The 14687-nt window shown below is 40.8% G+C and overlaps 1 pseudogene; it reads left to right on the top strand.

The window, feature by feature from the left end:
• Positions 1-11902, top strand: part of LOC122663222 — a 52682-nt pseudogene extending 40780 nt beyond the window's left edge.
• Positions 11903-14687: the final 2785 nt, after the last annotated feature.

Here is a 14687-nt window from a genome sequence, read left to right as displayed (position 1 = left end):
AACCACAATCGCAGTCGGATCAGAGTCATTAGGTGATGACATGGACAAATAATGAAGCAGACTAGCTACTTGCTTAGAGCAACGATCTCCCAGACAAAAAGCTAGCAAGAAAAATGAAATGAAGACCACCTGCAAAGTATAAACAGCAGATCCATCACAGACAAGAAGAAGGAGAGTGGAGAAGCATGAGGGTCCATCGCACCCATGGACGTGGCCTCACACCCATAGGCGCGGCCACACCCGCAGGTACGGCCACCCCTGGAGCGGCCACCCTAGGCGCGGCCCTACATCAAAAAAAAAAAAGAAGGGGTTGAACTTACCTTAGGGGGAAGGCGATCGCATGGGGGGAGCAGACACACGACGACGAGACCACACCACGGGCACGATCAAGTGACAGAGACCACCAAATGCAAGGCACTCAAGCCAAGCATCACTCAAGCCCTCCAAGTAAGCAAGGCACTAAGTGAGCACAAGGCATGTACAGGGACCCAAAACCAAAGGAAAGAAAACCAAAAAGTTGACACTAGTCTAGGTGACCCAAGGACAAGCACATGGTGGGCACCAAAAAGAGGACAAAAGACAAAAGTCCAATGCAAAGGAGAAATTCAAGAAAAGCAAAAAGTGGGAGACAAAAAGTAAGAAAGAGAAATGATGAGGAAAAATGAGAAGTGATATATCTAGAAAAAACAAAGCAAAAAAGAAGAAGAAAAAGTGTAGGAGGAAAGGTTTGAACCTCCAACCTCTCCTACCTCACTAACAGATTTACAGGCAAGCCCCACAAAGAAAGTTCATTCGCAGCGGACCCCTCACTATATAAAGGCATCTACTCTCTTGGACATCCTATCTCAAGAGAGTGGGGGGCAAATGATACATCCAAGATTCACTGAACCAGTCAGCGGCTGCCATGTGTCACAAAGAGACCCGCTCTAGAACCAAGGAGAACCAATCAGGGGTCCCACCCGGGCGCGGCCTCACCCAGGCGTGGCCTCACACCCAGGAGCCAGCCTCACCCAGGAGCGGCCTCACCCAGGAATGGCCTCACACCCAGGTGCGGCATCGTGGACGCAGACGTGAGGTACACGGACACCGAGCCCGCTCATCTATGACCCAATCATGTCACTATAGACTTATGCCACCATCAGGACTCTGGGCCACCGCTTAGAGGTCATGTCACCCAAACGGATTCAAGCACTAATGACGTTATCACCACACGCGAGTATCTATCCGCCAAGGATATTGATACCACCCGGACACTCCCTCCCGCGGGGAGATGGCCAATCAGGATAGAGCCTTGTTACCCAGGTCCTCTATCCACTCAACGGCACACTCGCCATCAAACTAGGACTCTCCACACCGTCATGCACTACTATAAAAGGAAAGGTACACCACCCTTAGAGGGGACATCTAAACTCATATTGAATAATCACTATTCATCTATTTTGCTCAGGAGATCTAAGTTTGGCATCGGAGAGCCCCAGGCCGGAACCACACCAGTTCTCTCTGTTGACCCCTTGGTCCACTTGTAGGTGACGGCACTCGCAGGACCGCTCGATGATTTCTTGACGCAACACATAGGGATGTGAAGTCTTCTAATATACTACTGGATGATAATTATAAAGCTAAAGTATCTGATTTTGGAGCTTCAAGATTGGTTCCTTTGGATGAAACTCAAAAAACGAAAGCAATTCAAGGGACTCATGGGTACTTAGACCTTGAATGTTTTCCTACAGATCAACTAACTGATAAAAGTGATATTTATAGTTTTGGAGTTCTTCTAGCGGAGCTTTTGACTGGTAAAAAGGTTGTTTTATTAGATGAATCTGAGGATCATATAACCTTAGCAAAATATTTTGTATCTTCAGTAAAAGATGGGAATCTTTTTCATATTCTTGATGAGCAAATTGTAAATGATGGGAACAGAGAACAGTTAATGTTAGTTGCTGAGCTTGCAAGAAACTGCTTGAAGGATAAAAGGAAAGATAGGCCGACAATGAAGGAAGTTTCAAAAGAGCTTGATTCTTTGACAATGTTGTATGAGCAACCATCATTACAACATGATCAGGAGGACAGTGTAGGTGAACTATCAACAAGTTCTATCAATGCAGCTCTTGAAATGGAGATTGGTTATAGTTCATCTGATGATGATCGTTGTCAAAATGAAAAGGTAAAATAAAACTTTTATAATGAATAAATCTTAATCCCTTTGGTATGAATACATGTGTTAACATTGAATTTTTACAGGTTTTTCACATATTTTTATATTGAAAAATAAAAGCTTATGTAGCCATATTCATCTCTGGCTTGGTTTGGTTGCAAGGGAAATTAAAGGGAAGGGAAGTTAGGTTTGAAATTTTTACTTCCCTTCCCTTTAATTTCCCTTGCAACCAAATGAAGTCTCTGGTTTGCGTGTTTTAGGAGTGTTCTTTATCATACCTTGTTTTATAATATTTATTAGTTAATAAATTGTAAGAAAGTAACTTGACTCTAAAAAAGCATGTATTGATAATTCACTCCACTTCTTTTACACCATTTTGTGAGATAAGAAGGGCTATGGCTATGAGTCTATGACCCTATTGGATCTTAAGAAAGAGTTGTCTCATTTGTGATTTCTTCTACATTATGATGTGTTGTGAGAGCCATTCGGATGTTAATTGTTTTGGTATTATTGTTGATATTAACTTTAACAAGAAAAAAGGGGGAGATTCCAGGTTTTCAATGTTTGTCCTAATAAGTTTCTTTTTCGTGTAGGTGAGAGGAAAGACATGCTAATGAGTTATGCACTTCAAGGCTTATTGTGTAGTTGGATGCCAAAGGAGTTGTTGATCCTTTTTTCTTCTAGATGTTCTTATTCTGTGGGGACTGGAAGTTTAGGAATGCTAGCTTAGATTTTTTGTACTTGTTGTTTTCTTTTGAATCTCTCTTTATTTTATGATGTGATAGTCTACGTGGGAGCAAGGAAAAGAAACTCGGGTTTCGAGCTGACCAAAACCCAGTTTTGGTAGGTTTCAGTCGAAACCTGATCGACCCAAAACAAGGATTTTTAGTTCTAATTTTTGTGCAGGTTGCCTATTTTTCACATTTTAAACACAATCTATGAATTACATTTCACATTTTAAACGCAATCCATGAATTACATTCACCCAAAAATCACTGAAAATGGTACTTATGGTTATTGATCCAAGTTTACTAGCATACGCGCTGATAGGATACATACACTAAAGTGGTATCATAATGTTCATATAATTATAAAATACTTGGACCATGAATAATTCATTTAATCCAAATAAAACGTTAAGATGTCCCTCTTCAATTCATCATCATCCAACATATATAAGACATTTATTTCAAATAAATGTTGTAGGAAAATGACATTTATGAACAGAAATTTTTTTTAAAAAAAAAGTTCAACTATCAAAACAAAATTTCACTTCGGTAGAGTTGTAGATCAGGTCATTGTAACTGACATAAAAAAATAAAAAAAAATTGAAAGCATTCCCCCATGTATTTACCAAAAAAATACAAATAAATGATTTTTTGGGTTCCAAAAACTTTTTTTTTTTTTTTTTTTTGGTGAAGGTTCCAAAAACTATTACCTTCTTCAAAAGATGAATTGAATGGAGAAGAAGATGCAAAAATAACCTTGATGTGGCAAGGTTATGAAGAAATTTCAGCTGAAATCGAGCAAATCCACCTAAAGAAAGCCAAAGAAGATAAGAGAAGAAGAGCTTCTGTCGTTGGTTTGAATGGGAAAAAGAAGATAGGAAAGTGAAATAAGGTTCTGCCAAGGAAAAAGCAATTCAAAAGGGTATTTTGGAAAATACTTAAACCTAAGAGGGTATTTGGGAACACAATGGGGAAAGGATTATTCCAAGTTTGTGCCTACGATTGGGGGCAGCAGTATCATGGGTTGCAGCCAAATTTTTTTCATTTTTTCATACACATGAAATGATATATTTTACCCTCAATGAAAAAGAAAGGACCGAGTGTTCTTTTAACCACGATGGATGGGAATCCATTCAGTGCGAGACTTCAGATGGACATGGAAGAGTATCGAGAGGGTATTTTGGGGAACATGCTAAAACCCTATAGGGGTTTGTGGATCCTAAGATGGCATGGTGGATCTTAAAAAAAACTTTCCTCCCAAAAGAAAGTACACTAAACAAAGAGGGTAGAAAATTAAGGGGAGAAAGAACGCTACCTAGTCGCGTGTGGCGTGTGGCGCGTGGCACTGTGCCCAGACACAGGACAATAAAAAATGACCGTCATGCCCATATGAAAGAGTGGAAAATCCCTGGAAACGCAACGGTCTTCTTGCCATGGCTTTGTGTTTGGACACAGGGGCTGCGCTAGATATTGTTCTCTTCCCAAAATTAAGATTACAAATTATTTGATGCTTTGAGAGATGTCAATAAGAAAACCCCTTTATTAAATATCACAACTTTTTGAGACATTAATATCTACAACAACATACCATGTCGCGAACATATGAGAAAACACCACACTATCTCACTGGTCAAGCAATACAAGACAAGTAGATGAGGAGTCCATAATGGCACAACAATTAAAGAACTTGATATGCGTAATTTTATTCATAACCACTTCTATGTGTAGTCTTCGATGGTACAATGTGTCATATGATAGAGAATCTCCCATCCAAGTAGGCAAATTTCATATATTAAAAAAAAAATTGTTAAGAAGTGAATTTTCATTATGAGAAAATTATAAGAGTGACCATGGGATGTAAGGTGGTTGGAACTAATGTTGCAAATTTGGATAAATCAGAGAGACTTGTCCAAATTGTTAAACCCTGATAAATTTTTAAATTTCGATAAGAAACATTAATGTATGTACCCAATTTTTAATCTCTGGGCCAAGCTTGATCGGCCACAAAAATATAGGCCTGAGGTGGGGCAAGCCCGGGGTTCGGGTCAAGTCTTCGGGATACGCCTAAACCACAACCCCCCCCCCCCCCAAATAAAAGAAAAATGCATGTATGTAGGACAGTTTGATGTATTAAGTAGAGGAATATACATATATTAATTAAGAATATGTGTGTTATTCTGTGTTAAGATCTAATATATACATATGAAATTAGCCGTTGATTTAGAATATCTATGTTTGTTGTTGTGTACATGGTTTTGTTTTAATGTTTCTAGGTTATTATGCATAATTTTATATTGAAGTGAAGTTATTTATATTAAATCGGCTATTCATTGTGGATTAGGTGTAGCTTAATCTAGTGATCTCTTAGATAAAAAAAAATAATATAATATTTAATGCTGAATCTTTAGGCAAAAGACAAGTTTAAATCTGTGTTTGTAAGCAAGACAATGTAGAAAATTCGTGCCCAATCTGGCCCAGCCCACCCTAAGCTTGGGCTTTTGCCGGGCTCGGTCTGAGCTGAGACCTACAAAGATGGGCTCAGTCCTGCATTTGTGACCCCAAATAGGAAACTGACGCAGTAGGAAACTGGGGGGGGGGGGGGGTGCTAATGTCGACATACATGAATCCACAAGTAGAGCAAACCGAAAAATTCCTTCTATTCAAAATGCAAGCTGCTTAAAAAGGAAAATTCGAAGCCCATATATAGATAAAGGCATGTTTACAGAAGAAGGAAACAAAAGTAAATAGCTAGAAAGAGCATAAGTCAGACCAGTTTGGGTGGCCTTCTGCTAATCCAACTGGCTCAAGAACTCATCTGATATCTCCTCTACATTAGAAGCACCAAAATCAGTTTGATCGATTCGAATTATACTGTTATTTATCTGTTTCAAGTTTTGTTCGTTTGACAGTTTGGATTCAGTACTTATTCATTTTAGCTGTAGCACCCCTAATGGTTTTGACCACTCAAATTATGGTCTAAAAATAGGGGAAAAAAACACTGCCTGGTTGCACGGCACCTGCATGTAGACACAAAAGCGTGCTAAATTACCGTTCCGTCTCTTTTGAAATTAAATTCCATTCATGTTGATGCCCTTGCAAATAAATATATTAAAAATTAGTTAAATTTTAAAATTGATGAAAAGAAACACATTTAAGTAGAACAAATGTAAAAGCATCAATCCTCTCTCTCTCACAGCCATGACGTTCACTACATCACTACCTCCATTACTAGACGGCTACAATTTTGCTGTAATTTTTTTAAAAAAAAATTCTTTTTCAAATTGTGGACTTCCATTGAGAGGGGGGAGGGTTAAGGATGGGAGTAACCTTAGAACTGGACCCTTTCTACTTTCACTGGGCTTCAAGCTTGATAACATGTGGAGGACAAAGACTTCCATTTCCTTCTTTGATTTCCTATAGAAGGGACTTCAGAACTTCATTGTTGTTCTTGTCCAAGAGCTCCCTACAAAAGTTGTGCCTTAAATGGAGAGCTTTATTGCTGTAGTCTTCTAGTATAGGGGTTGGGACTGGGTTAGAGTCTTCCACTTTTTCCTTACTTGTGATTGATAAAGAGTTCCCTTATGTTTATGGGATAAGTTTTCTTTCATCATAGAGACTGGATCCTGTTCTTGTACAAGTTCCGTCCAATGCCCTCCAAGGTCACTCACATGGAATCCACTGTGAGACACACAGGAAGAGTGGATTCCATGTGAGTGGCCTTGGAGGACCTTGGACGGTACTTGTATAATGATAGGATCTACGCTTGTCATTATACTCTTCTATTAACGAAGTTGATAATACCCCCACTCCTATGTGTGATACCCTCTTCTACCCATCTGAACCCCTCGGCCAATAGATATTCTAGTGACCGTTGGTTTGTTGAACACTCGTTTCTATGTTTATTTTTTAGGTGAAAGCCTTCTTTTACTTTGGGTGAAGAATGAATCTCTTCAACATGGGTGACTTGATGGCATGATCGAACTCCAGGAACAGTGGATGTCATCATGAACTCCGTATTGTACCAATCCAAGGGTCAAATCCATGGATGAAGAAATGAAACTTAATCCTTTACTGGTTTTTTGAAATATGGATCACTCAGATATGCTTACGCTTGATCTTTGTGCTGGATATAATTATGGATGAATTTTTAATATGGGTAAGCCAAGTGTTGATTTTGGCCCATGGATATGGTTGCATAAACAGATCTGAGCCTCTACAACTCAAAAGTTTTATTTGGCCTTTGAAGCACAATCCATGCAATTTGCAGTTTTATACTTGGGATTCTAGTTTAGACAAAAGGCTCTCTAGACCATTAAAATCTCATGGAGCTCTTACTTGGGTTGAGATCAATTGGGGGAGATTAATTTCGTATGTTAAGATTAGAGACGCTTTGTATTTAGCAAAAATAAAAAGAATAGTAACCAGTTTCTTTTCACCTAGAGTGAAGAGAAAATTTCCACAACTAAGAGATATGACCTTTTGGATTAACAATTTAGCATGGAAAGAGTATTATTAACCTTGTAAAGTACTGATGAAAATACATGATCGGAAATACATGATCTGTAAACATAGGGTAAGATAAAGTGATAGTAATAGAGAAAACAGAATTTTTTCTTAGGTCAAAAAAGTTGTGATATACATATTAGCATTGTTGGCTCAATTTCATTCGTTGGATTCAAAATCTATGTAATCTTAAATCTTCGTGTGTAACATGCCTTCAACCAAAAAACAAAAAAAAATATTAACGTTATACAATAGCTGCTTTTTTGCATAGTCATCCAATGCTTTGTCAAGAGCTGTCTGCCACCAAGATAAGACGCATATAAAAGACCAACTCTGCAGAAATTCTCTTTCTCGCACATCGGGTGCTGAGGTCACCCTTCACGATGGGTGATGCAATCATTATCTTCATAACTTTCTATAAAGTAAAAGTGATGAGATTGATATAAAGGAGTTCCACTGGGTAATTGTAATCTACTAATGCATGTCAAGCTCATGGTAAAGAATCTATCAAAATTGGAGATAATTTTAAGTATCGGTATCGTATCTTCCGATATCGGTTTTGCTAGTCAGTGATATCGATACCATGTTGATTTGGTTAATTTTATTTGATCGAATCGATCTGGGATGATACCGTACGTATAGATATTATATTGATTTCCTATATTGCCGATAATCGTTTCGATTCCGTACACTGAAAAATGGCGATCCCACATCACACTATTATAAGCAATCAACTGTCTTTTCAAATTAAAGAATAAAGGTTGAGAAACGGATGGACGGCGGCTTTGTACTGATTATCAAAAAGCAAACAGACATTGCTGAATTGGCGCTGTCGGCCACGAAGTGGCAAATCAGACTAATTTTTTTTTTTTTTATAGAAAGGCACGATTTTTTTATAAAATAAAAAATAGGATACTTATATAAAAGAGTTCCTATACGTAATAATCATAATAAAATGCATCTTCAAATACGAATCTACTAAGATAGACCCACAGCATACAATCATTAGCTATCAATTTTCTTTTTTGGATAAATTTTATTTGATGAAACCTTGTACCGATTTCTTTATAACCAGGCAGCCTCCTTATACAATAAATAGTGGGATCGATACTCACATTTTTTTGTCCTATTTAGACCATGTGGGTTTTATAAGGATGTTGTCATTTAATTTCCAATTCCTCATTGATTATCATATCGAGATTTGTTCTTGCATTTTCATTTTAGGAAACCCTCTTCGTATGAAAATGTGCAATTTGATGGCCAGTTTGATTGTTATTTTGTGGGTGAAATAGATTTTTTCCTTGTTCCTATTTGTCTTTCGAGGATCATTTTTAAGATAGTTTTGCTATTTTATTAGATTTGATTATCTAAACCATTGTAAACTTGAAGGGAAAAGATTTTATACACGGTCGTGTAAACCGTGTATGTGAGAGGATCTCTCACAAAGAATTGCTAAAATCATAAATCTCCACCTATCTCCACCCATTAATTAATGCCTTGAAACTCTTACCATTTTCTTTTCCCAATCTATAAGTTCTTGTAAGTATCTCCTTATATGTCAACAGCTGTCTTGTTTTAATCATACGGTCAAATTGATTTTTAAACTTAACTATGGTTCAAATCCAACCCTCTTCTCTCTCCTCTCACACCCCTCTTCGGCGGTAACCTCTCCTATCTTCTCCCCTCTCTTTCTCTTTCTCTCTTTGCCGGAGGAGAAGAAGGGTAATAACATTCCCCTCCCCTGCTAAAAATCTCACAAGAACCATCCTTTCCACCATAAAAAATCTCAAGCAACTCACCACTATCTGCCTAGGCTGGATCTTTTTATGAAATCCAAATACAGTGATGAATGGAAATTTAAAGCTTCAGTCGAGAGTTAATGGTCAGATGAGAGATAGTAACCTCTTCTTTTCATCCAACAGTGTGTGTACTGGATGCAAAAGATTCAGTCACTACTCGCTTGTCTATGCCGACTTCCACTTCATTATATCTCTCCTTCTCTGCCGTTTCTCCTTCTAAACTCCCGCCCTTCGCCTGTCTCCCTCTTATTGCTTTTCTAGATCTATAATCTATTGATACCCAATAAAGAAATACAACAGAACGAGATAGTTTCCAGGGCCCTTTTACAGAGTGTTAAGGAGAACAATTCATCACCATCATCTTCACATACACTAACCCATAATACCTCATCATGCCATCAGGTGCAAAGAAGACAAAGCAAGATAAGATAAAGAAAGAAAAGGCCGCCAACAACCATTCCTCTTTTTATGGTTTCTCCTATTTAGTTTTTTGGGTTTTTTTTTTCTGTCAATGTTTTATTGGATTGATTTCACTTTGTTCGTTAATTCAATTAGTGTTAGGAATTGATGATCTGAAAACCGATGAAGAGAAAGAGAGTGATGGTGGTGAAATCAGTTCCCCTAAATCACAGCCAGGAAATCACCCATTAACGGAGAATGAAGAATAGGGGGAGGTGGACAGGCAGGGTTGAGATTCTCCTACTTCTACATCGGTTGTTGTCACCAATTCTAAATCCATGGAAGTTTCCCAAAATGACGCCGGCAACGGCGAAGCGGAAAATAAGCAAAAAGAGGCGACTGTTATTACCCTTCTTCTGCTCCAGGAGAGAGAGAGAGAGAGAGAGAGAGAGAGAGAGAGAGAGAGAGAGAGAGGTTACCACCGAAGAGGAGTGTGAGAGGAGTGTGAGAGGAGAGAGAAGAGGATTGGGTTTGAGCCATGGTTAAGTTTAGAAATCAATTTTAATCGTAGGATTAGAATAAAACCGCTGTTGACATTGTAAAAGGATACTTACATGAACTTATGGATTGGGAAACCAGAGAGGAGAAAAATCCCTCACATACATGGTTTACACGACCGTGTATGAAATTTTTCCCCTAAACTTAAATAACAGAGTTCACACTCCGGATTACTTTTCACTTAAATATGCAAACTTTTCTAATTCTGGGTATTATCCGTTAGTGAAGGGCCAATTTCTGTAGTTCTTTCTTGCCATGAAGTATGGTACATCTACATCGAGTCATTCACACTCCGAATTTTGTGTCGTTGATAAGAAATGAATTCGATATTTTTTGACATAAGAAAGTTAACGCTGAATATCCTCCAAAGTCACGATAGCTATATGCCACACATTTGTAATCCAAGACAGTGATTGTGATTAAAGCCAAAACAAAAGGGAAAAAGAGAAACAGTATGCATTATTGATAGGTTAATTGAGGACCATTAAAGGTGCCAAGAGTGTGCTTTGTTTGTTTGGCTTTGGACCCATTCTATTTCTCCCTCTCTCTCTCACCCCGAGATATATATATATATATATATATATATATATATATATATATATATATATATATATAGGAGAGGGGGGTAAGTATGGGAGTAACCCTAGAACTTGACCCTTGCTACTTTCATTGGGCTTCAAGCTTGATTACATGTGGAGGATAAAGACTTTCATTTCCTTCTTTGATTTCTTATAAAAGGGACTTCATTCTTCTTCTTGTCCAAGAGCTCTCTACAAAAGTTGTGCCTTGAATGGGAAGCTTTATAACTATAGTCTTTTAGTATAGGGGTTGGGACTAGGTTGGAGTCTTCCACTTATTCCTTACTTTTTGATTGATAAAGAGTTCCCATATGTGTATGGGAGAAGTTTTCTTTCATCGCATGGTGAAGAGGTGAATAGAATCCTAGGGTCATTATACTCCTCTATTAACGAAGTTGATTGATATGTCTAGAAATGCCAGCCAATAAGAAACCGACACTTGTATTGTGGAAGAGTTGAGGTCGTGTAGGGCAAGCGTGAGCTGACCAGATCCATAAAGAGCGAGGCCTGGGTGCACGCCAGACCTCAAAGGACGCTCACAAGGCCAAACCTCGTGGTGATAGCGAAGGGTCGCTAGACAAACCCTCATGGGGGCCGACTTGACCTAAAACTTGGACCACCCCGTAGAGGGAGAGGGACGACCCAAGCACTGCACTCTGCTAAAAGAAAACTTGCCACGAACTACCGTGGCCTGAGATTATCGCCCACGTAGCTCCTAATAAGGCGCAAAGGGATCGAGGGATCAATAATACCCCTGGAATCACTCCTAAAATCTCTCAATCAATGCCCAGGACTCTCCTTTCCTTATAGGGCATGATTCTGCCTCACTCATCGCCAATAAATAACTAGGTAAATTCCTTCCACGATGATCTAATTTCAACTATCATTATCAATTGCTAAGAGTTCTGACTTGGGCATCGGAGTAGAGACACTGGCTCAGCCCGACCAACTCTTGTTAATTCTGTATTGCAGGATCAGGTCGCTCTGGCCCAGTTCTTGATGCAACAAATTGGCGTCGTTTGTGAGAAAGACGATTGCAAGCTTCCAAAGCTCCACAAGCCAATCGAGAACGATGGTCGGGGAACAGAATGTTGTTCCCACCAATCTCAAGATTCCCCAGCCTGTGGAGAACCCAGTAGCCCTCCAGACAACAAAGAGCACTCGTGGCGGGAGACAGGCTGAGAAGCAAACCGCATGCTAGGCAACGGCTGGATCTCGGCCACTGGCTACAGCAATTGCGCCAGTTGGATCCCAGCCACCAGCAGCGACAGCAGCGAGGACGACGAGACCCCAGCCATCACTCACGATGGTAGCTGACCTAAGCACAGTCCAAGAACGTGCTCAAGGCACCCAGGGTGTGGGATCTCTTCCACCCCCACTATCGCTGTCGGAGGGGTTTATCCTGATAAGCATGAACCCGGATGCGCCGACCATAGTGGGCCAGATCCACGACCTGCACCAGCAAGTACTCCAGCAGAACGCCTTCTTCAGGGATATAGTCAAAGAATTACAAGCAGCGAGGGCGGCCAACGCAACACCCACTGTGGCAAGAGCGTTACCCCCGCCACCGGTCCTCCTAAGGACGGTGTGAGGAGAAGAAAGAGCCCCAAGGGAGGGGGAAGGACATGAACTAGAAGCCGGGCCGGGTCGTTCGACCTGTCTCGAAGAAACATTCCCCCTCCAGGGATTGTTCGGACTGGAGATCTACGTGTCTGAGTCAACCCCTCTCGTGTGTTGGAGCCATCAGTCTCAACCCCCTGGGAGACCCATGGCAGGACGGAACAAAGCCATACCAAGAACTCGAACTCACGCACCCCACACGCCAGTCTCCAAAGGTTAATCAGGCGAGAGAATCGACAAGAGGTAAACGGGTGTAATGGACGAGTCGAGCCGATAGCAAACCAGGTCATGGAAAGCCAGCTTGATCGTAAGGTCACGGAGATCAACAGCAAGTTGGAGGCCCTAGAAAAGGGGTTCACCCCAGAAGAAAATTTCAGGCCTGGCCAACACCCCTTCACGACCGTGATCATGAGGGCCGAGCTTCTCCGGGGTTTCAAACTCCCTTCCTTTGAAGCTTATGATGGGAAAACTGACCTCAACAACCATATTAGCTACTTCAACATGATGATGAGAGTATACGGCGGATCTAATGTCGTGTCATGTAGCTCTTTCCCGACCTCCATGAAAGGACCAGCGGCGCTCTGGTTCACCAAGCTAAAGCCCAACTCTATAAGAAGTTTCATGGAACTGGCCAATGCCTTTGTTAGTTGGTTCCAAAGCAGTGTCAAACAAAAGAAGACGGCTGCGAACTTGTTGGCAGTACGACAGTGACCTAATGAGTCCATACGGATTACATTCACCCGTTTCAACGGGATAACCCTGGAGATTAATGACCTAGATGATGACATGGCTTTCAATGCCCTGCACAATGGGGTGACCAACCATGATCTGGTGAAATCGTTCCCCCTCGAACCGGTCTCTACCATGGCCCAACTGCTTGACCGATGCTATCGGTATGCCAACATGATTGACATCATGAAAGCTCGAAGGACAGCTGACCCCAAAGCGGCAGAGAAGAAGAGGACGAGCGAGAAAGAAGAAACGAAAGATACCAATAAGCCAACGTCGGATCGATACTCAGGCTAAGACCAGAGCCCAGACTACACGCCCGTGAATACCACCAGGACGAAGATCTTGATGGAGGTCTATGATCAGGGCCTGCTGCAGCGGCCCAGACCAATGTTCTCAAAGCCCGAAGACAGAAACAAGAAGAAATATTACAAGTTCCACCGGGATGTCGGTCATGACATCGAAGACTGTCGACAACTGAAGAGAGTGACCGAGGACGTGATCCAAAAGGGGCACCTCCGGTGATACATCAAGGAGGATAGAAAAGACAATCCTCGGGGTCGAGACGACGCAGATGGTGATCCTAAGAGAGAGGACCGACCCCAAGGAAGGGACGAGCGAGATCACTGGGACGATAGGCGAGACGATCGAAGGGACAATTGGGGAACAGGCACCGATGTCCTCCCATGCATGAAAATGACCTTTAGAGAAAAAAAAACTTTATCTGGTTGCATGCTTGCGCGAGACACAGCTTCCCCCCCCCCTAAACAACTGTCCCAACCCTTTAAAAAATGAAAAATCTACCCTTGGTCGATGCATCTACCCATTCCCTCATTGATCTCATTCGGGCATGCGACGAGGCAACATTCTTCTTCCTATTGTTTTATTTTAAAAAGTACCAATACCCAAGCTGATCCAAAAAAGTGAATTGATAAAATGGTTAGACGCTGTTGTTTTAGTTCTGTAGTCCAACGTTTCAAGGGGAATAGGAAGTTACAACATAATGCAGTCTCATTGGACTAGGCCACTAAAATATAGGATCGAAGAAAACACTCTAACTCACGAATGATATGATGATCAATTCCTCCCCAAATTTAACTCTTAGATAGAATTTCTAATTCCTAAAATATAGGAATGTGATTATGTGAACTATAGAAATCAGTTAGGGGCGGCTTGCATTTTCTTAGGGTTGCCATATATGCTGTCCAAATCGTGATCGTTCAGTGAGACCTTCTTGAAGTCAAATCCAGATGGCAAAGAGTGAATCGGCCTTGATGATGTGGCCTAGTCTAAACCGAAGAAGCTTAATCTTGGCTCTGTTTGGCAAGTAGATCTGGGCATGCATCACAACAGGAGGCCACAATTGAAAATGATTTCACTTGATCCCCCAACACTCACCGGTTCCTGCCCATGGTTTGTAATCTTGGATCGGATCAGCCGAGCAGATCCCAAGACCGATCTAATACACCTGTATAGACAAGGGTAAAAAGGTAAAAAAAAAAGTCTTTTAGCAACTTGGGAGGTGGGTTCCTCCGTCTCTTTTCTCTGTTCAAACACACTGCTCGGGTGGGGTCCACTCTCCCTATTAGATGAAATGGAGTAAATGGTGAGGCAAATA

This window comes from Telopea speciosissima, chromosome 5 (genome assembly GCF_018873765.1).
Source record: "Telopea speciosissima isolate NSW1024214 ecotype Mountain lineage chromosome 5, Tspe_v1, whole genome shotgun sequence".
Lineage (NCBI taxonomy): Eukaryota > Viridiplantae > Streptophyta > Magnoliopsida > Proteales > Proteaceae > Telopea > Telopea speciosissima.
The sequence above is the reverse complement of the archived record's forward strand: the minus strand, read 5'-3'. Positions and strand labels throughout refer to the sequence as shown.